The sequence below is a fragment of the Rattus norvegicus genome, chromosome 16, assembly GCF_021556685.1.
Source record: "Rattus norvegicus strain SHRSP/BbbUtx chromosome 16, alternate assembly SHRSP_T2T, whole genome shotgun sequence".
Classification (NCBI taxonomy): domain Eukaryota; kingdom Metazoa; phylum Chordata; class Mammalia; order Rodentia; family Muridae; genus Rattus; species Rattus norvegicus.
The window spans coordinates 39,261,663-39,287,056 of NC_141549.1; the positions used below are offsets into that span (position 1 = coordinate 39,261,663).

Genomic DNA, 25,394 nt, shown 5'->3' on the forward strand with positions numbered 1-25,394 from the left:
TCAGGCTCCACATATTCCATTACTAGTAGCTCTTGCTAGGGTCACACTTGAAGATTCCAGGGAGTTTCCACTGCACTAGGTTTCCACATTGACCCCAAATGCCCTCTAATTCCAGTCACCTCTCTCTAGCCTTCTCCTGCACCAGATCCCTCCTATTCCCATCACATGCACCTCCCGTCCACGAGGAAAATCTATTCTATTTCTTGGGGCATTTTTTGGATTGATGATTGATATGAAAGGATCCAGCCCACCATGGGCAGTCCCATGACCTGTTCTTCCCTACTCCTGGCCAGTAGTCCTGGGTGGTATAAGAATTAAAACTGAGAAAATCATGAGGAACAGTCAGCAATAGACTACAAAATTGTAAAATGAAATAAGCTCTGTTCTTCCCAAGATGAAATGCTTTTGGTCATGGCATTTTATCACAATAGGAATCTTAACTAAGACAGATAGCTTTCTAGATTGCTTAATTTTCTGAGGCTATCTGAGATTACACTTAGTTTCCCAAAGCATCAAATTATGCTTATCTATTTAAGTACAGTTGACCTTCTATATATGTGGGTTCTGCATGCACATGCTCAACCAATTGTGAACTCTTTTGTGGATAACAAGGCAAAATTGATTTGCACTGAATATTATTAACATTTATTTCTTGTCATTATTCCTTAAGCAACATAGAATAATGGCTATTTACACAGCATTTGCTATACATAATGTAGAGATGACTTGAGGTATATGGGAATATAAATGCTGGTTTTATGGAAGTATTATCGACAAATGGGATCTCATAAAACTGCAAAGCTTCTGTAAGGCAAAGGACACTGTGGTTAGGACAAAACGGCAACCAACAGATTAGGAAAAGATCTTTACCAATCCTACAACAGATAGAGGCCTTATATCCAAAATATACAAAGAACTCAAGAAGAGACAAATAACCCTATTAAAAAATGGGGTTCAGAGCTAAACAAAGAATTCACAGCTGAGGAATGCCAAATGGCTGAGAAACACCTAAAGAAATGTTCAACATCTTTAGTCATAAGGGAAATGCAAATCAAATCAACCCTGAGATTTCACCTTACACCAGTGAGAATGGCTAAGATCAAAAACTCAGGTGACAGCAGATGCTGGCGAGGATGTGGAGAAAGAGGAACAGTCCTCCATTGTTGGTGGGATTGCAGACTGGTACAACCATTCTGGAAATCAGTCTGGAGGTTCCTCAGAAAATTGGACATTGAACTGCCTGAGGATCCAGCTATACCTCTCTTGGGCATATACCCAAAAGATGCCCCAACATATAAAAAAGACACGTGCTCCACTATGTTCATCGCAGCCTTATTTATAATAGCCAGAGCTGGAAATAACCCAGATGCCCTTCAACAGAGGAATGGATACAGAAAATGTGGTACATCTACACAATGGAATATTACTCAGCTATCCAAAACAACGAGTTTATGAAATTCATAGGCAAATGGTTGGAACTGGAAAATATCATCCTGAGTGAGGTAACACAATCACAGAGAAACACACATGGTATGCACTCATTGATAAGTGGCTATTAGCCCAAATGCTTGAATTACCCTAGATGCCTAGAACACATGAAACTCAAGACGGATGATCAAAATGTGAATGCTTCACTCCTTCTTTAAAAGGGGAACAAGAATACCCTTGGCAGGGAATAGAGAGGCAAAGATTAAAACAGAGACAGAAGGAACACCCATTCAGAGCCTGCCCCACATGTGGCCCATACATATACAGCCACCCAATTAGACAAGATGGATGAAGCAAAGAAGTGCAGGCAGACAGGAGCCGGATGTAGATCTCTCCTGAGAGACACAGCAAGAATATAACAAATACAGAGGCGAATGCCAGCAGCAAACCACTGAACTGAGAATAGGACCCCCGTTGAAGGAATCAGAGAAAGAACTGGAAGAGCTTGAAGGGGCTCGAGACCCCATATGTACAACAATGCCAAGCAACCAGAGCTTCCAGGGACTAAGCCACTACCTAAAGACTATACATGGACTGACCCTGGACTCTGACCTCATAGGTAGCAATGAATATTCTAGTAAGATCACCAGTGTAAGGGGAAGCCCTGGGTCCTGCTAAGACTGAACGTGATTGTTGGGGGGAGGGCGGCAATGGAGGGAGGATGGGGAGGGGAACACCCATAAAGAAAGGGAGGGGGAAGGATTAGGGGGATGTTTGCCCGGAAACCGGGAAAGGGAATAACACTCGAAATGTAAATAAGAAATACTCAAGTTAAAAAAATAAAATAAAAAAAACTAATTAGAAAAAAATCCTTTTAACAAGTTACTTCATAATTTTGCCACTTAGCTTTCTTATCAGTATGTTCATATACTATTTAATTCATTGAACTATTGTGAGAATAAATAAGGTACTGTACTTAAAGTGATTGCAACAGTGCCTGACCTTGTTAATAGGATATTATTATTAACTTATCAACAAATTATTATTTATTTAGTAACAAATACTTATTAAAACTTTAGTATTTAACATCTACTAATATACATCATTTTCAATATTACTGTAATTATTTGTTAAGGGAAGCAATTAATTAAAGATGTAAATCTGATTGTAAGGTCTTACTATTCTATTGCCTGCGGCGAAATCGTGTTTTTTTTTTTTTTTTTTTTTTTTTTTTGTTAGCAGATTAATCTTTAATATTTTCAACATGATACCATCCACTTGTCCAAGGTAAATTTAATTTGCTGCCTCTATTCCTTTCTTTTTTTTTTTATTAACTTGAGTATTTCTTATATACATTTCGAGTGTTATTCCCTTTCCCGGTTTCCGGGCAAACATCCCCCTCCCCCCTCCCCTTCCTTATGGGTGTTCCCCTCCCAACCCTCCCACCATTGCCGCCCTCCCCCCATAGACTAGTTCACTGGGGGTTCAGTCTTAGCAGGACCCAGGGCTTCCCCTTCCACTGGTGCTCTTACTAGTATATTCATTGCTACCTATGGGGTCAGAGTCCAGGGTCAGTCCATGTATAGTCTTTAGGTAGTGGCTTAGTCCCTGGAGGCTCTGGTTGCTTGGCATTGTTGTACTTTTGGGGTCTCGAGCCCCTTCAAGCTCTTCCAGTTCTTTCTCTGATTCCTTCAATAGGGGACCTATTCTCAGTTCAGTGGTTTGCTGCTGGCATTCGCCTCTGTATTTGCTGTATTCTGGCTGTGTCTCTCAGGAGCGATCTACATCCGGCTCCTGTCGGTCTGCACTTCTTTGCTTCATCCATCTAGTCCAATTGGGTGGCTGTATATGTATGGGCCAAATGTGGGACAGGCTCTGAATGGGTGTTCCTTCAGTCTCTGTTTTAATCTTTGCCTCTCCCTTCCCTGCCAAGGGTATTCTTTTTCCTCATTTAAAGAAGGAGTGAAGCATTCACATTTTGATCATCCGTCTTGAGTTTCGTTTGTTCTACGGATCTAGGGTAATTCAAGCATTTGGGCTAATAGCCACTTATCAATGAGTGCATACCATGTATGTCTTTCTGTGATTGGGTTAGTTCACTCAGGATGATATTTTCCAGTTCCAACCATTTGCCTACGAATTTCATAAACTCGTTGTTTTTGATAGCTGAGTAATATTCCATTGTGTAGATGTACCACATTTTCTGTATCCATTCCTCTGTTGAAGGGCATCTGGGTTCTTTCCATTTTCTGGCTATTATAAATAAGGCTGCAATGAACATAGTGGAGCACGTGTCTCTTTTATATGTTGAGGCATCTTTTGGGTATATGCCCAAGAGAGGTATAGCTGGATCCTCAGGCAGTTCAATGTCCAATTTTCTGAGGAACCTCCAGACTGATTTCCAGAATGGTTTTACCAGACTGCAATCCCACCAACAATGGAGGAGTGTTCCTCTTTCTCCACATCCTCGCCAGCATCTGCTGTCACCTGAGTTTTTGATCTTAGCCAATCGCACTGGTGTGAGGTGAAATCTCAGGGTTGTTTTGATTTGCATTTCCCTTATGACTAAAGATGTTGAACATTTCTTTAGGTGTTTCTCAGCCATTCGGCATTCCTCAGCTGTGAATTCTTTGTTTAGCTCTGAACCCCATTTTTTAATAGGGTTATTTGTTTCCCTGCGGTCTAACTTCTTGAGTTCTTTGTATATTTTGGATATAAGGCCTCTATCTGTTGTAGGGTTGGTAAAGATCTTTTCCCAATCTGTTGGTTGCCGTTTTGCCCTAACCACAGTGTCCTTTGCCTTACAGAAGCTTTGCAGTTTTATGAGATCCCATTTGTCAATTCTTGATCTTAGAGCATAAGCCATTGGTGTTTTGTTCAGGAATTTTTTTCCAGTGCCCATGTGTTCCAGATGCTTCCCTAGTTTTTCTTCTATTAGTTTGAGTGTGTCTGGTTTGATGTGGAGGTCCTTGATCCACTTGGACTTAAGCTTTGTACAGGGTGATAAGCATGGATCGATCTGCATTCTTCTACATGTTGCCCTCCAGTTGAACCAGCACCATTTGCTGAAAATGCTATCTTTTTTCCAATGGATGGTTTTGGCTCCTTTGTCAAAAATCAAGTGACCATAGGTGTGTGGGTTCATTTCTGGGTCTTCAATTCTATTCCATTGGTCTATCTGTCTGTCTCTGTACCAATACCATGCAGTTTTTATCACTATTGCTCTGTAATACTGCTTGAGTTCAGGGATAGTGATTCCCCCTGAAGTCCTTTTATTGTTGAGGATAGTTTTAGCTATCCTGGGTTTCTTGTTATTCCAGATGAATTTGCAGATTGTTCTGTCTAACTCTTTGAAGAATTGGATTGGTATTTTGATGGGGATTGCATTGAATCTGTAGATCGCTTTTGGTAAAATGGCCATTTTTACTATATTAATCCTGCCAATCCATGAGCATGGGAGATCTTTCCATCTTCTGAGGTCTTCTTCAATTTCTTTCTTCAGTGTCTTGAAGTTCTTATTGTACAGATCTTTTACTTGCTTGGTTAAAGTCACACCGAGGTACTTTATATTATTTGGGTCTATTATGAAGGGTGTCGTTTCCCTAATTTCCTTCTCGGCTTGTTTCTCTTTTGTATAGAGGAAGGCAACTGATTTATTTGAGTTAATTTTATACCCAGCCACTTTGCTGAAGTTGTTTATCAGCTTTAGTAGTTCTCTGGTGGAACTTTTGGGATCACTTAAATATACTATCATATCATCTGCAAATAGTGATATTTTGACCTCTTCTTTTCCGATCTGTATCCCTTTGATCTCCTTTTGTTGTCTGATTGCTCTGGCTAGAACTTCAAGAACTATATTGAATAAGTAGGGAGAGAGTGGGCAGCCTTGTCTAGTCCCTGATTTTAGTGGGATTGCTTCAAGTTTCTCTCCATTTAGTTTAATGTTAGCAACTGGTTTGCTGTATATGGCTTTTACTATGTTTAGGTATGGGCCTTGAATTCCTATTCTTTCCAGGACTTTTATCATGAAGGGGTGTTGAATTTTGTCAAATGCTTTCTCAGCATCTAATGAAATGATCATGTGGTTCTGTTCTTTCAGTTTGTTTATATAATGGATCACGTTGATGGTTTTCCGTATATTAAACCATCCCTGCATGCCTGGGATGAAGCCTACTTGATCATGGTGGATGATTGTTTTGATGTGCTCTTGAATTCGGTTTGCCAGAATTTTATTGAGTATTTTTGCGTCGATATTCATAAGGGAAATTGGTCTGAAGTTCTCTTTCTTTGTTGTGTCTTTGTGTGGTTTAGGTATAAGAGTAATTGTAGCTTCGTAGAAGGAATTTGGTAGGGCTCCATCTGTTTCAATTTTGTGGAATAGTTTGGATAATATTGGTATGAGGTCTTCTATGAAGGTTTGATAGAATTCTGCACTAAACCCATCTGGACCTGGGCTCTTTTTGGTTGGGAGACCTTTAATGACTGCTTCTATTTCCTTAGGAGTTATGGGGTTGTTTAACTGGTTTATCTGTTCCTGATTTAACTTCGATACCTGGTATCTGTCTAGGAAATTGTCCATTTCCTGAAGATTTTCAAATTTTGTTGAATATAGGTTTTTATAGTAAGATCTGATGATTTTTTGAATTTCCTCTGAATCTGTAGTTATGTCTCCCTTTTCATTTCTGATTTTGTTAATTTGGACGCACTCTCTGTGTCCTCTCGTTAGTCTGGCTAAGGGTTTATCTATCTTGTTGATTTTCTCAAAGAACCAACTTTTGGTCCTGTTGATTCTTTCTATGGCCCTTTTTGTTTCTACTTGGTTGATTTCAGCTCTGAGTTTGATTATTTCCTGCCTTCTACTCCTCCTGGGTGTATTTGTTTCTTTTTGTTCTAGAGCTTTTAGGTGTGCTGTCAAGCTGCTGACATATGCTCTTTCCTGTTTCTTTCTGCAGGCACTCAGCGCTATGAGTTTTCCTCTTAGCACAGCTTTCATTGTGTCCCATAAGTTTGAGTATGTTGTATCCTCATTTTCATTAAATTCTAAAAAGTTTTTAATTTCTTTCTTTATTTCTTCCTTGACCAGGTTATCATTGAGTAGAGCATTGTTCAATTTCCACGTATATGTGGGCATTCTTCCCTTATTGTTATTGAAGACCAGTTTTAGGCCGTGGTGGTCTGATAGCACGCATGGGATTATTTCTATCTTTTTGTACCTGTTGAGGCCCGTTTTTTGACCAATTATATGGTCAATTTTGGAGAAAGTACCATGAGGAGCTGAGAAGAAGGTATATCCTTTTGCTTTAGGATAGAATGTTCTATAAATATCCGTTAAGTCCATTTGGCTCATGACTTCTCTTAGTCTGTCGACATCACTGTTTAATTTCTGTTTCCATGATCTGTCCATTGATGAGAGTGGGGTGTTAAAATCTCCCACTATTATTGTGTGAGGTGCAATGTGTGTTTTGAGCTTTAGTAAGGTTTCTTTTACGTATGTAGGTGCCCTTGTATTTGGGGCATAGATATTTAGGATTGAGAGTTCATCTTGGTGGATCTTTCCTTTGATGAATATGAAGTGTCCTTCCTTATCTTTTTTGATGACTTTTAGTTGGAAATTGATTTTATTTGATATTAGAATGGCTACTCCAGCTTGCTTCTTCTGACCATTTGCTTGGAAAGTTGTTTTCCAGCCTTTCACTCTGAGGTAGTGTCTGTCTTTGTCTCTGAGGTGTGTTTCCTGTAGACAGCAGAATGCAGGGTCCTCGTTGCGTATCCAGTTTGTTAATCTATGTCTTTTTATTGGGGACTTGAGGCCATTGATATTGAGAGATATTAAGGAATAGTGATTATTGCTTCCCGTTATATTCATATTTGGATGTAAGGTTATGTTTGTGTGCTTTCATTCTCTTTGTTTTGTTGCCAAGACGATTAGTTTCTTGCTTCTTCTAGGGTATAGCTTGCCTCCTTATGTTGGGCTTTACCATTTATTATCCTTTGTAGTGCTGGATTTGTAGAAAGATATTGTGTAAATTTGGTTTTGTCATGGAATATCTTGGTTTCTCCATCAATGTTAATTGAGAGTTTTGCTGGATACAGTAACCTGGGCTGGCATTTGTGTTCTCTTAGGGTCTGTATGACATCAGTCCAGGATCTTCTGGCCTTCATAGTTTCTGGCGAGAAGTCTGTTGTGATTCTGATAGGTCTCCCTTTATATGTTACTTGACCTTTTTCCCTTACTGCTTTTAATATTCTTTCTTTATTTTGTGCGTTTGGTGTTTTGACAATTATGTGACGGGAGGTGTTTCTTTTCTGGTCCAATCTATTTGGAGTTCTGTAGGCTTCTTGTATGCCTATGGGTATCTCTTTTTTTAGGTTAGGGAAGTTTTCTTCTATGATTTTGTTGAAGATATTTACTGGTCCTTTGAGCTGGGAGTCTTCACTCTCTTCTATACCTATTATCCTTAGGTTTGATCTTCTCATTGAGTCCTGGATTTCCTGTATGTTTTGGACCAGTAGCTTTTTCTGCTTTACATTATCTTTGACAGTTGAGTCAATGATTTCTATGGAATCTTCTGCTCCTGAGATTCTCTCTTCCATCTCTTGTATTCTGTTGGTGAAGCTTGTATCTACAGCTCCTTGTCTCTTCTTTTGGTTTTCTATATCCAGGGTTGTTTCCATGTGTTCTTTCTTGATTGCTTCTATTTCCATTTTTAATTCCTTCATCTGTTTGATTGTGTTTTCCTGGAATTCTTTCAGGGATTTTTGCCATTCCTCTTTGTAGGCTTCTACTTGTTTATTAATGATTTCCTGTGTTTCCCTAAGTGTGTTCATGTCTTTCTTGAAGTCCTCCAGCATCATGATCAAATATGATTTTGAAACTAGATCTTGCTTTTCTGGTGTGTTTGGATATTCCATGTTTGTTTTGGTGGGAGAATTGGGCTCCGATGATGGCATGCAGTCTTGGTTTCTGTTGCTTGGGTTCCTGCGCTTGCCTCTCGCCATCAGATTATCTCTAGTGTTACTTTGTTCTGCTATTTCTGACAGTGGGTAGACTGACCTATAAGCCTGTGTGTCAGGAGTGCTGTAGACCTGTTTTCCTCTCTTTCCGTCAGTTATGGGGACAGTGTGTTCTGCTTTCGGGCGTGTAGTTTTTCCTCTCTACAGGTCTTCAGCTGTTCCTGTGGGCCTGTGTCTTGAGTTCACCAGGCAGCTTTCTTGCAGCAGAAAATTTGGTCTTACCTGTGGTCCCGAGGCTCAGGTTCGCTAGTGGGGTGCTGCCCAGGGGCTCTCTGCAGCGGCAGCAACCAGGAAGACCTGTGCCGCCCCTTCCGGGAGCTTCAGTGCACCAGGGTTCCAGATGGTCTTTGGCTTTTTCCTCTGGCGTCCGAGATGTGTGTGCAGGGAGCAGTCTCTTCTGGTTTCCCAGGCTTGTCTGCCTCTCTGAAGGTTTAGCTCTCCCTCCCACGGGATTTGGGTGCAGAGAACTGTTTATCCGGTCTGTTTCTTTCAGGATCCGGCGGTGTCTCAGGCGCAGAAGTCCTGCCGCTCCTGGGCCCTCCCCCACGGGTGCCCAGAGGCCTTATACAGTTTCCTCTTGGGCCAGGGATGTGGGCAGGGGTGAGCAGTGTTGGTGGTCTCTTCTGCTCTGCAGCCTCAGGAGTGCCCACCTGACCAGGCGGTTGGGTCTCTCTCTCACCGGGTCTGGGAGCAGAGAGCTGCTTGAAATCGTGTTTTGAAGATTCAAAATCTGAGGAACATATGCTTCTGAAAATTGGAAGTAGATCTACCTGAAGACCCAGATATACCACTCTTGGGCATAGACCCAAAAGATGCTCTACCATACCACAGGGGCATGTGCTGCACTATATTCATAGCGGCTTTATCTGTGATAGCCAGAAGGTGGAAAGAACCCAGATGTCCCACAGCAGAAGAATGGATACAGAAAAAGTGGTTCATTTGCACAATGGAATACTATTGAGCTATTGAAAAATGGGAGCATTGTGAGTTTTTCAGGCAAATGGGTGGAACTAGAACATAAGTGAGGTAACTCAGACTCAGAAGTACATGCATGGTGTGTACTCACCAATAGGTGAATATTAGCTAAAACAGTACAGAATACCTAGGATACAGTCCACAGAACTCAAGAAAGTAAATAGGCCCAAGTAAGGATGCTTCAGTCCCACTTGTGAGGGAGAAGGAAACAATCATGGGAGGCAGAGGGAGGGAGGGGTATGGGTGGGAGAGGGCAGGGGGAGGGGAAAATGGGAACATGATCAGGTTGGGGGGGGGCAGGAGAGAAGCCTTGAGGGACAGCAGAATGAATGGAGACATGGAACCTCAGAGGTTGGGAGATGGGGAACCTTGTAGAAAGTACCAGAGACCTGGGAGGTGAGAGACTCTCAGGACTCAAAGGGAGGGACATAAGGTAAAATGTCCTACAGTGGCCCACCTCTAGTAGAAAGACAGGGCTTCAAGTGGAGGGATGTATTGCCATCCCACAGTCAAAAATGCTGACCCAGAATTGTTCCTGTCTAAAGGAAGTGTAGGGACAAAATAGATAAGAGACTGAGGAAAAGGAGGTTCAGTGACAGGCCCAACTTGGAATCCATCTTAAGGGGTGGCTCCAAGGCCTGATACTGTTACTGATACTGTGGTGTACTTACAGATAGGAGCCCAGCATGACTGTCAAAGATATCCAACAAGTGGCTGATGAAGACCTATGCAGATACTTACACCCAACCATTGGACTGATGTCAGGGACCCCTGTGGTTGAATTAGGGAAAGGTTGGAAGAAGCTGAGGAGGAGGGCAACTCCATAAGACGATCAGCAGTCTCAACTAACCTGGACCCCTGAGATCTCTCAGACACTGAATCACCAACCAGGCAGCATACACGAGCTGGTCCGAGGCCCTTGACACATAAATGGCAGAGGACTGCCTGGTCTGGCCTCAGTAGAAGATGCATCTAACCCTTGAAAGACTTGAGGCCCTAGGGAGTGGGAAGACCTGGCAGGTTGGGAGGGGACATCATCTTGGCGACAGGGGAGAGGAGGAAGGAGATGAAGAATTGTGGGAGGGTGGACCCAGAGCAGGGCAATGACTGGATTGTAAAATAAATAAATACATAAATAAATAAATAAATAAATAAATAAATAAATAAAAGTAATAAAATGTGTGTGAAAAATTTTCTGCATGTATATCTGTGTACCAAGTCTGTGTCTAGTGCCCAAGAAGACCAGAAAAGGGAACTGCACCCCCTGAGTCTGGAGTCATAGACAGTTATGAGCTGTCTTGTGGATCTGCAGAATTCAACCTGGGTCCTCTATAAGAACAACCTGTGCTCCTAACTGCTGAGCCATGTCTTTAACCCTGCAAAATTCTTCTATAAGAAATTTATGTTTTCACTTTTATTGTAGCATTTGGACTTAGTGAGCAAATATGCAATGAAATATTATTTTGTGCTTTAAAAAAGTTGATCTTTATTTTATTCAAATGGTAAATATATTATGGATCAATTCCATGTTGAATTGCATTTTTACGGTCACTCAGTGAAATTTATGTTCAAATAACTCGTTTCCACATTTCCTGTTTTATGCAAAGAAAATTAAGCTGACAGATGATTGGAATCATGAAGAATTAAAAAAAAAGAAACAGATTTGATTTAAACACACCAGAATCTACTACTCTGAGCTACTCGTTTTAGTTGAGAGATGACTGAGTCTTCATGTCTCGCATGAGTCAAAGATAATGATAGATTATATATGGTCTTGATGTCTGTAAGAGTCATCACTATATGCTGTTCTATGACTGTAGCCAGGTAAGATCTAGGAACCATTTAATGACTGTACAGCAAAGACATTGTGCATGACAATTCTGTATTTGTTTGCTTGTTTGTTTTCCCATCCAAATTCTTGGATCTCTGAAACTCAAAGTGAACTTTATCAGAAATAGAAAAATATAAATCAAAAGGCTTTCAAACAACAAATGAGCTAAACATATTTATATTATAATAGACTTTGTGTGCTTTTATTATTCAATTTCCTTTTTCATTTGTTTCTGCCTTTGGCAAGTCTACTAGAAAGAAGCAGAATTGGCTAAAGGAACCAGATACTCGCATCCCATTCTGGGAAAAAAAATCACATGATTTAGATCTAGGCTATCAGGCATCATCTTGGGGTTATGAATCTTGAGCCCAAAGTAGGGAGACGAGTCTGGACGAGGGGCCCATTTAAAGCTACTATCAATTTTAGGGGTCTAGTCCTGTCTGTTTGGACCCCTGGTTCTGACTAGATCCCAGGCTCATAGCATTCTGCCTAGTCCTCTAGCTGTTCGTCAGTTCTATAGCTTCTATCTCATACCCTCTCCTCTTTTATTTTCTTAAGATAATCAGCATACAGTGAGAACTTCCATTGGAGGAACAAATTCTGAAGTCTGGGTTACAATGATTGTACATTATCCATTGGTACTAATACAGTGAATAGTAATCGGCCTCCCAACTGCTTGAATCTTTGAGCTGCTTGATATTGGATCACTTCCATGCCTCGGTGCGGTTTTCCCACAGATATAGCTTGCCTAGACATAGTTTGCCTGGTAGTCATCGTTGAGCATTTGGGGATGATGGGCAGGGCAAACTGGTTGGTGTCTTTCTTTAGCATTTTTGCTACTATTTCAGGATCATAACATTGGCACTAATGGAATGGAGTGGGGGGAAGGTAAACTGACAGGCATATAATTTGCTTTTAACACCATGGTTTTCAGAAGTGAAATGTCTGCAGTGACGTTATTAGCTGAGATATTGTAGATAGTTTTACATGTACGGGACAATTAACACATGTCCTGTGGGTCTGATTACTAGTGTTAAGGAAGTTCTGCTCTGTATAAACCTTCAAGCAAAACCTCCAGGAAAGTTAAAGTTCCCCGCTCTGCTATTAAAACGAGAAAGTAATGTGGCCTTTTTTTGATTGACTATAAATGTTGACTCCTGGGACTTTGTTCTCAAAGGTGAAAATAAACACGAGGCATAGAAGACAAGTTGTTTTCCTTACAAATTCTTAAACTTGGAGCTGAAAACATTTACCAGAAAATTTATTAAAACAACACCTTGATGTTGCCTAATGGTTACAGACAAGAAAAAAAAGTTAACAAGCCAAAGTGAATATTTTTTCTTAAAATACAGTGCAAAAGAAAATTTGCGTGTTTAAGTAAAATTGCCCAGAAGAGTGATAAACCCGATTATTTGATACTGAAACTTGTAGACATTGAATGAGAAGTTGTAATTATAAAAGATATTTAGGACTAATTAAATAGTTGAAAGGGAATTTATGAGGAGTCCTGATTATTGAGTATCATAGGTCCTTGAATTGCGGAATGACTGAGGTGATATTCACAGGGTAAGTGACATGCAACTTTCATGGTGACGCTGTGGGCTAACGTCCAGATTCTCCGTTATTTGTAAAAGTCAAATTGCAAACCCATCCTTCTGCTCCTGGCTTCTTTAACTAACCAAATAGCTAACCCCAGGTTACTTTCCTCAAATGCAAAGTAAAAAGTGAGGACAGCAGCAGTTGAAACCTTCATCAGTCTGAAGGTACAGGTTCCTGATGATAAATAGATAATAAAAATCAATCGTTTCTATAGCTATGTTTCTCTCAGAACAGGGAAGGAATAGAACAGAAGGAAACCTGCTATCAAATGCCTGGTACCTGGCCTCAAAATTAATTTGCGAAAGCAAAAATCTCCTGGTCTAACCCTTCCAAGCCTAAACCAGAAGGTGGGAGATGTTGTTCCACCAGCAACCATGACCTAAGTCAAAGGGGTCTCACATCTTATAGAGCTCGCAGTGCCAAAAGGGAAAATGCCGGAATGAAGACATGACTTCTACCTAAGATTTTGGACAAATTCTTTAACCTCCATGGGTTTGCTATCTTCAAAACAGTAGGAAGTCTAGGCCTTCCAAGTTTCTTTCTGCTCTTAAAGTTTTTGATTCAAAGAAGTCATATTTTGGGACTAGTCATCCAGGTCTTCTGGCTCTCCAGTTAAATTTACATTCCTGCCTAGCACACTTTCCGAATATATAAAGTAGAGATAGTTTGAAAATTTAGACGGAGTTTGAAAACTTAAACTTTGATGGGAGAATTTGGGAGTTTGCCTCAGAGAAAGGAAATAAAAAATGCTTAGGCACATGGTCAGGCAAACTGTAAAGCCGTGGGAAGCTAGGGAGATTAATACCCTTTTTCTAATAAGGACAAGGCTGTTATAAGAGAAAACTCAAAAAGGCTCAGAGGAAGAACTGAGGGAGGAAGAAGGAAATACAGTAAATGTGGGGCCCCGCGTGCTCTGAAGATCTTTGAAGTGATGCCAGACCCACAGCAAGGGGTTGTGGGATACAGGAGGTCAAGAGAAAGAAGTGGATGAGGACTCTTTGTTCAGAGGTTCACAGTCAGAAGTGCTGTATCAGGGTAAATAAATGCCCTGTGCTCTTGGAGATACGTTTTAGAGCAGCGAGCCAATTCCATAGAAGTCTCCTAAGGTTCTTATAAAAGGAGAATTCCTTCATTTATAAGACACTTTCACCCCCACAAAAAAACTCCAGAAGAAGTCTGTGGCTTCCTATTTAAAGTTATCGAAGACAAACCTTTAATTTTCTAGTTTGGGGTTTGGGGGTGGGTTGGTGAATGAATTATCTGATAGCAATTAGGAGAGCCTTTTAATAGCCACCCCCTCCCCGCAGCCCTCTCCTATGGCATTATTTCTAGAAACTTGGTGCCGTATAGTAAATTCTGAAGGGCAAAAATGATTATTTAATTCTTGGAAATTCCAGCCAAATTTAATTTAAAACTTTTAAAAGCAAAGCTTATTTCTTTACTCATTCAGCCTGTCAGATAGATGACTGTGAAGTTAGCAGTCATTAGCATATACTCAACGCAGCGTTGAGACTGCTGCTCAACCAGGCTTTCCTTGAACGGGTTATCCAATCCGTAAATTCCAGGAAGTGGGCTCTTTTGTTTCTTTTTTAGAGAAAACCAACATTTCCCCTTGCCTTTGGCAGCGTTCTTTGTGTGAAAGTGATGTGGTCAAGTTTTTATTTGTATTGCCTTTCTCCAACGTGCAGCCGTGCAGCCGCTCGGATGATTAACAAGGCTCGCGGGAAACCTCCACCTCTGACTGTTTAATTTACCAGGACTTTTAAAAGTGGGGCTGATAAAGTTCATAAATTTATCGCATCTCTGTCAGTTGGTGACACTCATCCAGTCCCTTTCTTAAACTCTCCAGTTCTGTGCTCTTGCAAAGCCAGGTCACCCATGACAAACCTAATGCAGGGTGATCAAGTCATAACTAACCTCGAAGTGTTTCCTTGAGAGTTAAGACCGAAGGCTCTGAATAAAAAGGAGCAGGATCCTTGCTCTGATCTTTTCTGACATTTCCCAAATCCACAAGGCAGAGGGCAAGGCACTAGGCTGGGGCACAAGGCTCTCTGAACTCCTAGGTCTCACTCGGGAACTCTTGCTAGTCAGCTTTTGAAGGCAGAGAACAGAATGCACACACACAATGTATAACCAATGTTTGACTTGCCTGTGGGTTTATTTTATATAAGTATATCAAGAACACTTCATCTGCAAAGAACACTTAAGCGCCAAGGTAGAATAAATAAACATATATTAAAACATTGAGTTGAAATTTCTGTTGTTTAATGGATTAGGAAAAAAAAAACCCTCTCCTTCTTCTAGACCTTTCTGGTACAGTTGTAGAACAGATTTAATATCCCTCTAGGATTGGGTAAATAATTAGAGGCCCATTTAATCTTTGAGAAAGGATAATGTTACCTCCTCTCTTGTTGGTCAGAATTCACCTGAAGCGCAGTGGTTTGGATATGTGGTACAAAACACCCTGCATGTTTCTTTCAGGACGGATCGTGTCTTTGCCCTAACCAAGAATCAAGTCTCTGTTAAGGCAGGCCAAGGAATGCTAACCTTAATAATAGCTAAGGGTACTTTGAGCACCTCCCAAATCAATAATGACAGAGGTAGGCTGATAGCAATTTATGAACTGCAGTCCTCCAGGGAAACATATTTCAAAGGAGAACTTCATCTAAACTGTGTATCGGCTCAGCTTGCTCAAATGTATGAAGTGTCAAAAAGTTTCTTTGACATTAGGCTTGTTATTGTCCTTTGATTTATGTACCTATGCAAAATGCAGTAAATAATAAAATTGTTTAGAGGTTTGGTCTGTTAAAGAAGTGATTAGAAACATTTGCCAATGCTATTCATTTTATTTGTTTTTTTTTTCTCAAATTAAAAAAAAGTTTCCATGCAGCAAATAAATTGTCACAGAAACTTAAAATGACCATCATGGTATGCAGAAATAACAATGAATTTTCTATGAAATACTCAGAAAGATCTGATCTAAGTGTAGACTGTGCATATATGAAGCATTTGTTCCTCATCATGAATTCTCTGTAGCAGCATTTCACAGAATATCTTGCTTAGAATTGGAGGCACATTTGTGGAGGTAAATTTGACTTAGGAAAAACACAGCCATCACATTTTCACTTTTGTAGAAAGTTCTAGTTGGAAAATATAGAGAACTTTTTGACTAGCATCTTTAGTACTAATTGGTTGTCCAGGGACAAATGACTATAAATGCCTCTAAACCATACATATGGGTAGCATTGTAAGGACTAAACGGGTTATATTTAGGAGTAAATATGTATATACATACAAATATGCAATAGCCAATAGTGACAAGAGAGGCCATGAGTTTGCAGGTGAGCAGGAAGCAGTATATGGAAACGTTTTGAGGGAGCAAAGGGAAGGGAAAAATATGTAATTAAATTAGAATCCCTCTTCCCCCAAAAAATGAAAAAGAAAAGCATCCTGAAAATTCCTGGGTATAGAGAAAGCATTTGTATTTATTAGGAATGGAAATAGGTTTTTTTTGGATGATTCAGTTTCACAAAGGTATTAAATATAGTAAAAGAAAAACTAGAAGACAAATCTTTTAAAAACAATTTTGTTTAGACATTTTTGCTCTAGAATTTTACATTTTATTTCAATTTAAATTTCTTTTTCATTCTTTTTATAATTATTTAGTCAGATTTTTATATGTGGCAGCTTTAGGCAGAATGTATAAAAGAGCTTACATATGTGCAATTTGTTCCCTAAGGATTAAAAAAATACATTAGGGCTGGAGAGATGGCTCAGCCGTTAAAGGCTAGGCTCACAACCAAAATATAAAAAAATATATTAAAGTAAAAGAAATTAAAAACCAGGTACAAGTAGAATCCATTTGCATTTTGCGATAAAATAACAATCCCACCAGAAGTAGATATATGTTAATGTAAAAGTTACTTAAGGAAGATGCCCTGTTTCTACTTTATCTCTTTCTCTTTGTTTAACTAAGCTGATGGACATCATAAAAAAATCACAGATAAAAAAGAAGCAGGGAGTAAAGTGGTATCTAAAGCCACTGTTCACATGTCAGCGAAGCTGTTTCCTCAAAAACAGGATGCAGGGAATCTGTGCATAGTTAAGGGAAAGTGGCTGCGTAGAAGCAGGAGAAAGCACTCTCTGATGGAGTCAGAATTTCTGATTTGTTATCCTGCAAATAAAGCCTGTTTCCTAGGCTGGCTAATATTCTCATGTAGCAACCTGAGCTATTGATAAGTTATCGGATCCCTCTCCGGAATCAGCTGTTCAGGAAGGATACAGAGAGGAGGGAGCGGGGAGTGTGTGGGAGCAGGCTCTGATAGTGGCTTTGTAAGAACACCGGGGCAAGAGGGGAGGTAGTATTGAGAAAGGGAGAATAAGACTTAATAGCAGGAAAGCAAGGTGGAGTGGCAAAGAACAAAATCAAACGAAACAAAGCAGAACACAGCAGGGAGATGGTAGTTCCCTGGGCTGGAGTGGAGTGGGGTGGGGCGGAGGTGGGGTGGTGTGCGTGTGGGGACATGGGAATGGAAGTGCACTCCAAATAACCAGGCATTGTTGGAGAGGATTCCTAACCAGAACATCAAAGATTTTCCAGGCCTATGAAGTTTTGGAATTTATTGAAATAAAATGTATTTCTGTGTATTTTTTTTTCAGGGGAAGGTATACTTTGATTTTTTTCCCCAAAGGTTCCTAATTCAATAAATTGGAATAGCTATTCCTCTAGTGGATTCACACATTAAGCATTATTGAGTGCCTGAGGTTGACTGTAGGCAGTTTAAGAATATGGGCTTCTAGTATTAAGTCACACTGTCTGGCAATGTTATCCATTCCTTTACAGTTGCGGTTCATTCAAACACTTAGACTATTTGCACTAAACTGAGCCAGAGTTTTTTTATACCAGATGGTTTGGGAGACTGGAGGGACAATGTGGTAGAAGGGCAGGGCATACACACCTATGACTCCAGGACTCTGGAAGCAGAGCATTATGAGTTCAAGGCCTGCCTGAGTTGTATAGTGAGAAACTGACTAAAAATGTGAGGGCTGAGTTTGTAGCTCATTTGTAGAGCTCCTGAGTTCCAGTTCCAGCATTGGAAAAAAGATTGGATCTAGGTATTTCTGGGACACAGATAGTGTCTGGAATTCTAACTAATGGCAAGGAGATTGAAGGTGTTACATATTTTCTTAACTATAGTTTCTCAGGTGTGAGTCACTTTTCTCTCTAGGACAAATATCTGAAAACTTCAGAGGAAGAAGTCATTTTGGCTAATGGTTTTAGATGTGTTAACCTATGGTCAGCTTGCTTCATTGCTGTGGGCCTGGAGGGAAGGAGAACATAAGGCAGTAGGAATGAGAGGTGGAGTAAAGTTGCTCACCTTATGATGGCCAGGAATCAGAGAGACAGAAGGGAGGCAGGGATAAGATCCGCCTCCCTAGAGCATGCCTCCTGTGATCTGCATTTCCCAACTGGGGCTCGCCTCCCAATAACGCCATCATAGGAGTTCCTTTGATGTAATCCAATGATTATGCCTGAGCCCTGAGGTGCCAATCACTGTTTCATAATTCAACTTTTTTGTGGGGGGACCGTCTTCAACAACGAGCCTTTCTTGAGGACAGTTCATATACAAACACTGACACCTCCTTCCAAAATGAACGTGACAATTCTTTGTAGGATGAAATGCTAAGCTCTATTTGTACCAAACATTCTCAACAGTTTTTGATTAGTGTTTTGCTGATGTCAGCTTTATAGATTAGAAAATTGAGGCAGAGAAATCACAAAAAGTCGCTTGAAGTTATGAATGTAATACGTGGACCTGGACTATGAACTTTGCCCCTAGGATTCCAGAGCCCATGTGTTTGAGCAGTGAGTCAGCTCCTGTTGCTGCTAATAGAAAGAACGTTGTTACTGGCGTGGGATGTTGTGATGGGACTTGATGCATTAAAATGGCCTGACTTTGGATTGATGTATTTTATTTCTGTCCGTGTGGAACATCATATATTCTGTTCAGGCCAGTTCTTCTCTCTTGAGTTCTTCTTCTCACATGACAGGTGATTTCTTGGGTTTTTGTGGTTCTGTAATTTTGCAGGGAGAAAGTGATAAGAGACTCAAATGAGTTAGAAAGCTAAAGGATCACGCATACCAGGCTATCTTCTGGAAGCCCTGGGGGAAATTGTGTCTCCTTATGTACCTCCTTTTTACTCCAGGATGGGATTTAATGTTGTAGAAGTATTGTCTCAGAAAGCTGAGATTGCACGTGTTCAATGTGCCATACCTTGGAGACAACTATTTTAGGCTGGTAATGCCCTATGGACAGTTATACAGGTGGGCATCTTATTGGTTGATCCATCAAATTCAAATGGGGTTCATTTTTCTCTGTGGAATCAGAATATCCATCAATCTTTAGTGGACTTAAATCCTAAAGACAGATCACATAGGAAATGTAAGTGTCTTCTCTCACTTTTGTTCTTTGAAAGGTGCTGCTCATCAAAAAATAAACAAATAATGCCCAAACTGACCTTATTAAAATCTTTTCCACAGTGGGTCTGGTGGTATACACCTCGAATCTCAGCAGGGACAGGCAGATCAGCAATCTGAGGCAAGCCTGGTCTATGAGTGTCTACAGGACAGCCAGGGCTACACAGAGAAACCACCTCTCAGAAACCAAATCAAAACATTTTTTTTTCCCATCAGAATTTTGGAGATTTGAGAAGACACATTAAGGTTGAAAAGAACTTCTTTTTTCCCTCTAGGGGAGAATGGTTCTCAGGAAGAGCAAAGACACATATGGGAAGTTTTAGCTTATCTTTAGTGCCTCAGACACCCATTCTAGGTCCCCTGGAAAGGCCAGTGAACAGGATTAAGCTTCAGAGATAGGATGTCAATAACTATGAGTGATGCGTTAGAAAACTCTGTAATTCTTTTTCCTTTGGGTCACATACAAGAAACAACTTAGTAGCACTGAGGGTGTTATTAACAATGGGTATAGTTTTGTTTTCTCTGTGGCTCTTTTTATGAGTCAAACGGCTATCTTTGACTCAAATACTTTAAATCAAGTTCCAGAGAGGGAAAACATAAGTCAGTAGATGTCTCAAAGTAAATTTCTATTCCTACATTCTATGCTAAAGTTGTGTCCCTCAGTTCCCTGTGTTAATCTAGTTAAAATTATGTGGATCTCTGATCAAGAAGCCAATCACACTGATTTGAAAAAATAATTAAAGAAATATGAGTTTCCCAGTGAACGGTGAAATGGACGAATTATTTTAGCTGTCTCCCCTACTGCACCCTTGGGGTTGTGCAATAAGGCCCCGCCTTTCATCTTTCTTTTCCAAATGCAATTGTCTTCTTTTAACATCATCTTTCAATTCCAAGGAAGTAATAGCATCTCACCACCTTTCATAACAGTTGGTGCCAAAACAAGAAAGAGAAAGAGTCTCAAAATTAGTATAATTGGGTCCTTGGATTTCTTGGGGGACATTGTAATAAGTTCCCAGGACACCCCCAGTTGAATCTGAAAAGTGGGAGGTGAAGACTTTCGCCTGCTACTGTCTCAACATCTTTGCTCATATTTCACCTCAAAAGCAGTGCGCTTCATGGGCTCCACAACTGCTTTCCCCTGGTGCCGGCTGGACCCCTAATTCCTCCCTGTCAGCACATCTCCACTCCACTCTTACAACTTGGATAAGGACTGGATAAACAGTTGAACTTGTGGGTACTTCTCCAAATGAAGTTCACCCTCTCGACCTTTGAGGGTTTACCCATTCTTCCTTACTACCCTAAGATGTGTTTGGAATGAATTTTCTCTTAATGGGTTCTATTTGTGGGTGGGAGAGGCAATAGCTACAGTGCTCAGAGTCATGGACATACTTCAAGCAAGGGACAGGAGCTCTGAAGGAATGTGAGAAGCGATGGGATTCTGAGGAAGGTGGGTTTGAATGGAGATACTGTATCTCACATGACAGAAATCACCTCCTGACACTGGAGTTGTGCTTGAGTGGTGGTTTTAAAATACTGTAGTTGATTAAAAAAAATGAAGGCATCAGCGTAAGGCAGAGTAAAATGAATGTGTAACATTTGAGAAGAAGTTAGAAGTCCTGATCAGTTGGAAGGAAGGCAATAAAAAATGTTAAACATGAAATGTGCAGAAACAGCACCTTCCTTAGCTGGGTCTAAGCCTTCGGTTGTTTTTTTCCAAGGAATTTTTTTTGAAAGCCTGTGGAATTATGTGACTTATGGATCTGGCTCCAGGATTGTAAATGCTATAGGAATAGAAAAAGAACTGATTTGAAAGAGAACTTTTTTAAAAAGAGAGTTCTCATGCTGGCACATCTATTATCCATAAGAATAAGTTGTTTCCTCATTGTCCTTTCATTTCCAAACCAGAGCCAGAGCTCCTAGGCTCCCCACAACTTGTTTCATGGAAGCCACAGCCCCCCTTCAGCTTGAGTGTTTAATTTACTAGGGAGTCGGGCCCCAGAGATGTGTGTAACCCTGCTGTATTTCCATCTAGCTGTTTAGGAATGTTGGACTCAGAGGCAGCGTACTCACGTTTGCAACGGTGTGCACTTACATTGTTTATCTTTGCAGATGAGACCTGTTTCCTCTCCTGGGAACAAACGCCATCCTCTTATTTCTTTCACCAAAAAACAAACAACCCTGAAGTTGCACAAATTACATGATCAGTGAAGTTATCAAGAGGTTTAAGAGTCATTTTTATTTTTCAGAAAGACTGTGGTCCACTTAGGAGCGAAGATGAGGTAGGCAGGTAGGAGAACTTGTTTTGCCTGTATGGTGCTGAAGAGCGCCACTCCAGGGAGCAGGTGATGCTTAATACACAGACCATAAATGGGATCAAAGGCAGAGCTGAACCTAGAGTATCTACTGAAGGCATTGGCGGGGAGATGATTCAGGCAGTGGGAAAGATTTTATTACTGTCCGTACTTATTAATCTCTCTTTCTCTTAAGGAGGATCCTATAACTCACCAGTTGCGGTGTGATTTGTCATGCCTTCTCACAGGCAGTGTGTTTTTGGCTCATTAAGGCTAGTCTTGTCTATGTAACTTGCTCTTTCCTGAGAAATAGAGAATTCTCACATGCCACACCAGTGCAAAGGCCTGGAAAACATGTCTTATTTCTGTCCTGTGCTGCCAGTGTCAGTCTGTCTCAGTTGGCAGTGTCCTTTTCAGTGTGAGTTCAAGAATAATAGGACACAACGAACCCATTAAAAGCCTCCACACTGCCGGCCCAGGTCTGCTTATGCCCTTGGGATAGCCAGGCACTGCTGAACACCGGGCTGGACTGGAGGGAATGAAGCTTAGCCAGGTGAGATCTCAGTGGGTTTTAGTGCAGGAGAAATAGCCTTCACCACAGATAGTTTCGGTGTAACATCATTTTTCATTGGGGGTGAATAAGGGCTATATAAATCTTTGAGAGTGAGTAGGGATTTTCAGGGTGGGTGTACATCATTGGTTGAGGCTGAGGTGCTGGGAATGCTTCATTTGCATGAAGAGGTGTTGCTGGGCATATAAGGAGAGAGGAAGTATAACCTGTAGTCAGGCCATCAGGCTACATGACTACCTCAAAGAAGGCAGAGTTGGTGGTCTGAGGATTGTGTGCACTGGGACAAGCAGGTCTAGGGCAAGGAGGAAGTAGTCCTATTTTTGTTGGTCTCAGGACTAGATTTTTGGGGTTTTGACATGTCTCAACCTCATTCTTGCTCTGGACTGGCTTACCCAGTCACATGGCTTTTCTGCCCCCCACACATTGTGAAGGAGAATTAAAATTTGCTCTTGAATCTGTGGAAAGATTGCTTCTCTGTAGCACAGCTTGTCAGCACAGGATAGGTAAACATCTTTTTTTTTTTCAATCTTTTTTTTTTTTTTTTTTTTTTTTTGCCAAGCTGTGACTGTTTATTAACCGACCAGATTATAAAAATACCATGGGCAATACCTTAGTTCATCCGTCTAATAAGCCTGTTTATCTGGTCTTCCCTGTTGCCAGCGTCTCCACCTTCTACAAAATGAGTTGTCTTTTTCTTCATTCCACCTCGTGGGGAAGACAGTTTGAAGGGCCATAGGAAGTTATTTGCTTCCTTAAAGCGTTTTCCAACTGTATAGATCTCATGAATTAGATCCTCCATGCAGATGATGCCAAATTTACCAAGAGATCGAGCAATCAAGGAGATATCTGTCAAGGCAATGCGCTTTTTATTGATTTTGCCATAGCCTCGCTTGTAGATGAGCTCGTTTACTGACTTCAGGTTGGGGTACCCCCATGCAATGTACGGCTCCACGATCCTCAGCATGTTCACTGAAGCCTTGTTGAGCTTCACAAAGGTGCCATTGAAGATCTGCCGGAGACGGAGCAGCTGCAGCACATTGCGCACCTTTGGGCTCACTCCATTGATACTCGGATTCTGATGACAAAGGCCAATTTTGGTTCAGCGGGCACATAGAAGTTGCCAGCTTTCCTCGCCATCCTAGCCATGCGAATCTCAGTCCGGTACATCTGTCTGTACTCCTTGTGATAGTGCTTTGCCTTCTCATAGATGAGCTTCCTCCTTGCCTTTCGCAGTGTCTTCAGGGCAAACTTCTTCCTCAGGCGCTTGACCTTCAACTCTGCGAAATTCCTTCGCTTTTTCTTAAGGGTTTCTGGCACGGCAGGAACCTTTTTCTTCTTAAGGGTTCCTGGCGCAGCGGCAACCTTCTTTTTCTTCTCTGGTATAGCCTCCATGGTTCCAGCCGGAAAAAGAGAAGTTTTTTTTTTCAATCTTTATTGAGTATTTATTTACATTTCGATTGTTATTCCCCTTCCTTAACCCCTCCCCTTCCCCTTCTATATGAACTTCCCCTTCCCATTCTCCCCCCATTACCACCTTCTCCCCCGCAATAATCACATTCACTGGGGGTTCAGTCTTGGCAGGACCAAGGGCTTTCCCTTCCACTGGTGCTCTTACTAGGCTATTCATTGCTACCTTTGAGGTCAGAGTCCAGGGTCAGTCCTTGTATAGTCTTTGGGTAGTGGCTTAGTCTCTGGAAGCTCTGGTTGGTTGGCATTGTTGTTCATATGGGGCCTCGAGCCCCTTCAAGCTCTTTCAGTCCTTTCTCTGATTCCTTCAACGGGGGTCCTGTTCTCAGTTCAGTGGATTGCTGCTGGCATTCGCCTATGTATTTGCTGTATTCTGGGTGTGTCTCTCAGGAGAGATCTACATGCGGTTCCTGTCTGCCTGCACTTCTTTACTTCATCCATCTTATCTAGTTTGGTGGCTGTATATGTATGGGCCACATGTGGGGCAGGCTCTGAATGGGTGTTCCTTCTGTCTCTGTTTTAATCTTTGCCTCTCTATTCCCTGCCAAGGGTATTCTTGTTCCCCTTTTAAAGAAGGAGTGAAGCATTCGCATTTTGGTCATCATTCTTGAGTTTCATGTGTTCTAGGCATCTAGTAGGGTAATTCAAGCATTTGGGCTAATAGCCACTTATCAATGAGTGCATACCATGTGTGTTCTTCTGTGATTGGGTTATCTCACTCAGGATGATATTTTCCAGTTCCATCCATTTGCCTACGAATTTCATAAAGTCATTGTTTTTGATAGCTGAGTAATATTCCATTGTGTAGATGTATCACATTTTCTGTATCCATTCCTCTGTTGAAGGGCATCTGGGTTATTTCCAGCTCTGGCTATTATAAATAAGGCTGCGATGAACATAGTGGAGCACGTGTCTTTTTTATATGTTGGGGCATCTTTTGGGTATATGCCCAAGAGAGGTATAGCTGGATCCTCAGGCAGTTCAATGTCCAATTTTCTGAGGAACCTCCAGACTGATTTCCAGAATGGTTGTACCAGTCTGCAATCCCACCAACAATGGAGGAGTGTTCCTCTTTCTCCACATCCTCGCCAGCATGTGTTGTCACCTGAGTTTTTGATCTTAGCCATTTTCACTGGTGTGAGGTGGAATCTCAGGGTTGTTTTGATTTGCATTTCCCTTATGACTAAAGATGTTGAACATTTCTTTAGGTGTTTCTCAGCCTTTCAGCATTCCTCAGCTGTGAATTCTTTGTTTAGCTCTGAACCCCATTTTTTAATAGGGTTATTTGTCTCCCTGTGGTCTAACTTCTTGAGTTCTTTGTATATTTTGGATATAAGGCCTCTATCTGTTGTAGGATTGGTAAAGATCTTTTCCCAATCTGTTGGTTGCTGTTTTGTCCTAATAACAGTGTCCTTTGCCTTACAGAAGCTTTGCAGTTTTGTGAGATCCCATTTGTCTTTTCTTGATCTTAGAGCATAAGCCATTGGTGTTTTGTTCAGAAAATTTTCTCCAGTGCCCATGTGTTCGAGATGGTTCCCCACTTTTTCTTCTATTAGTTTGAGTGTCTCTGGTTTGATGTGGAGGTCCTTGATCCACTTGGACTTAAACTTTGTACAGGGTGATAAGCATGGATCGATCTGCATTCTTCTACATGCTGACCTCCAGTTGAACCAGCACCATTGTTGAAAATGCTATCTTTTTTCCATTGGATGGTTTTGGCTCCTTTGTCAAAAATCAAGT

At 41.0% G+C, this 25,394-nt stretch overlaps 1 protein-coding gene and 1 pseudogene; one reads left to right on the forward strand and one right to left on the reverse strand.

Moving 5' to 3' along the window:
- Window positions 1-25,394, forward strand: part of Erich1 (glutamate-rich 1) — a gene marked incomplete at its 5' end in the record, with an annotated part of 52,793,804 nt that overhangs the window by 8,391,103 nt on the left and 44,377,307 nt on the right.
- LOC103694242 (60S ribosomal protein L7 pseudogene) lies at window positions 22,748-23,585 on the reverse strand (annotated as a pseudogene).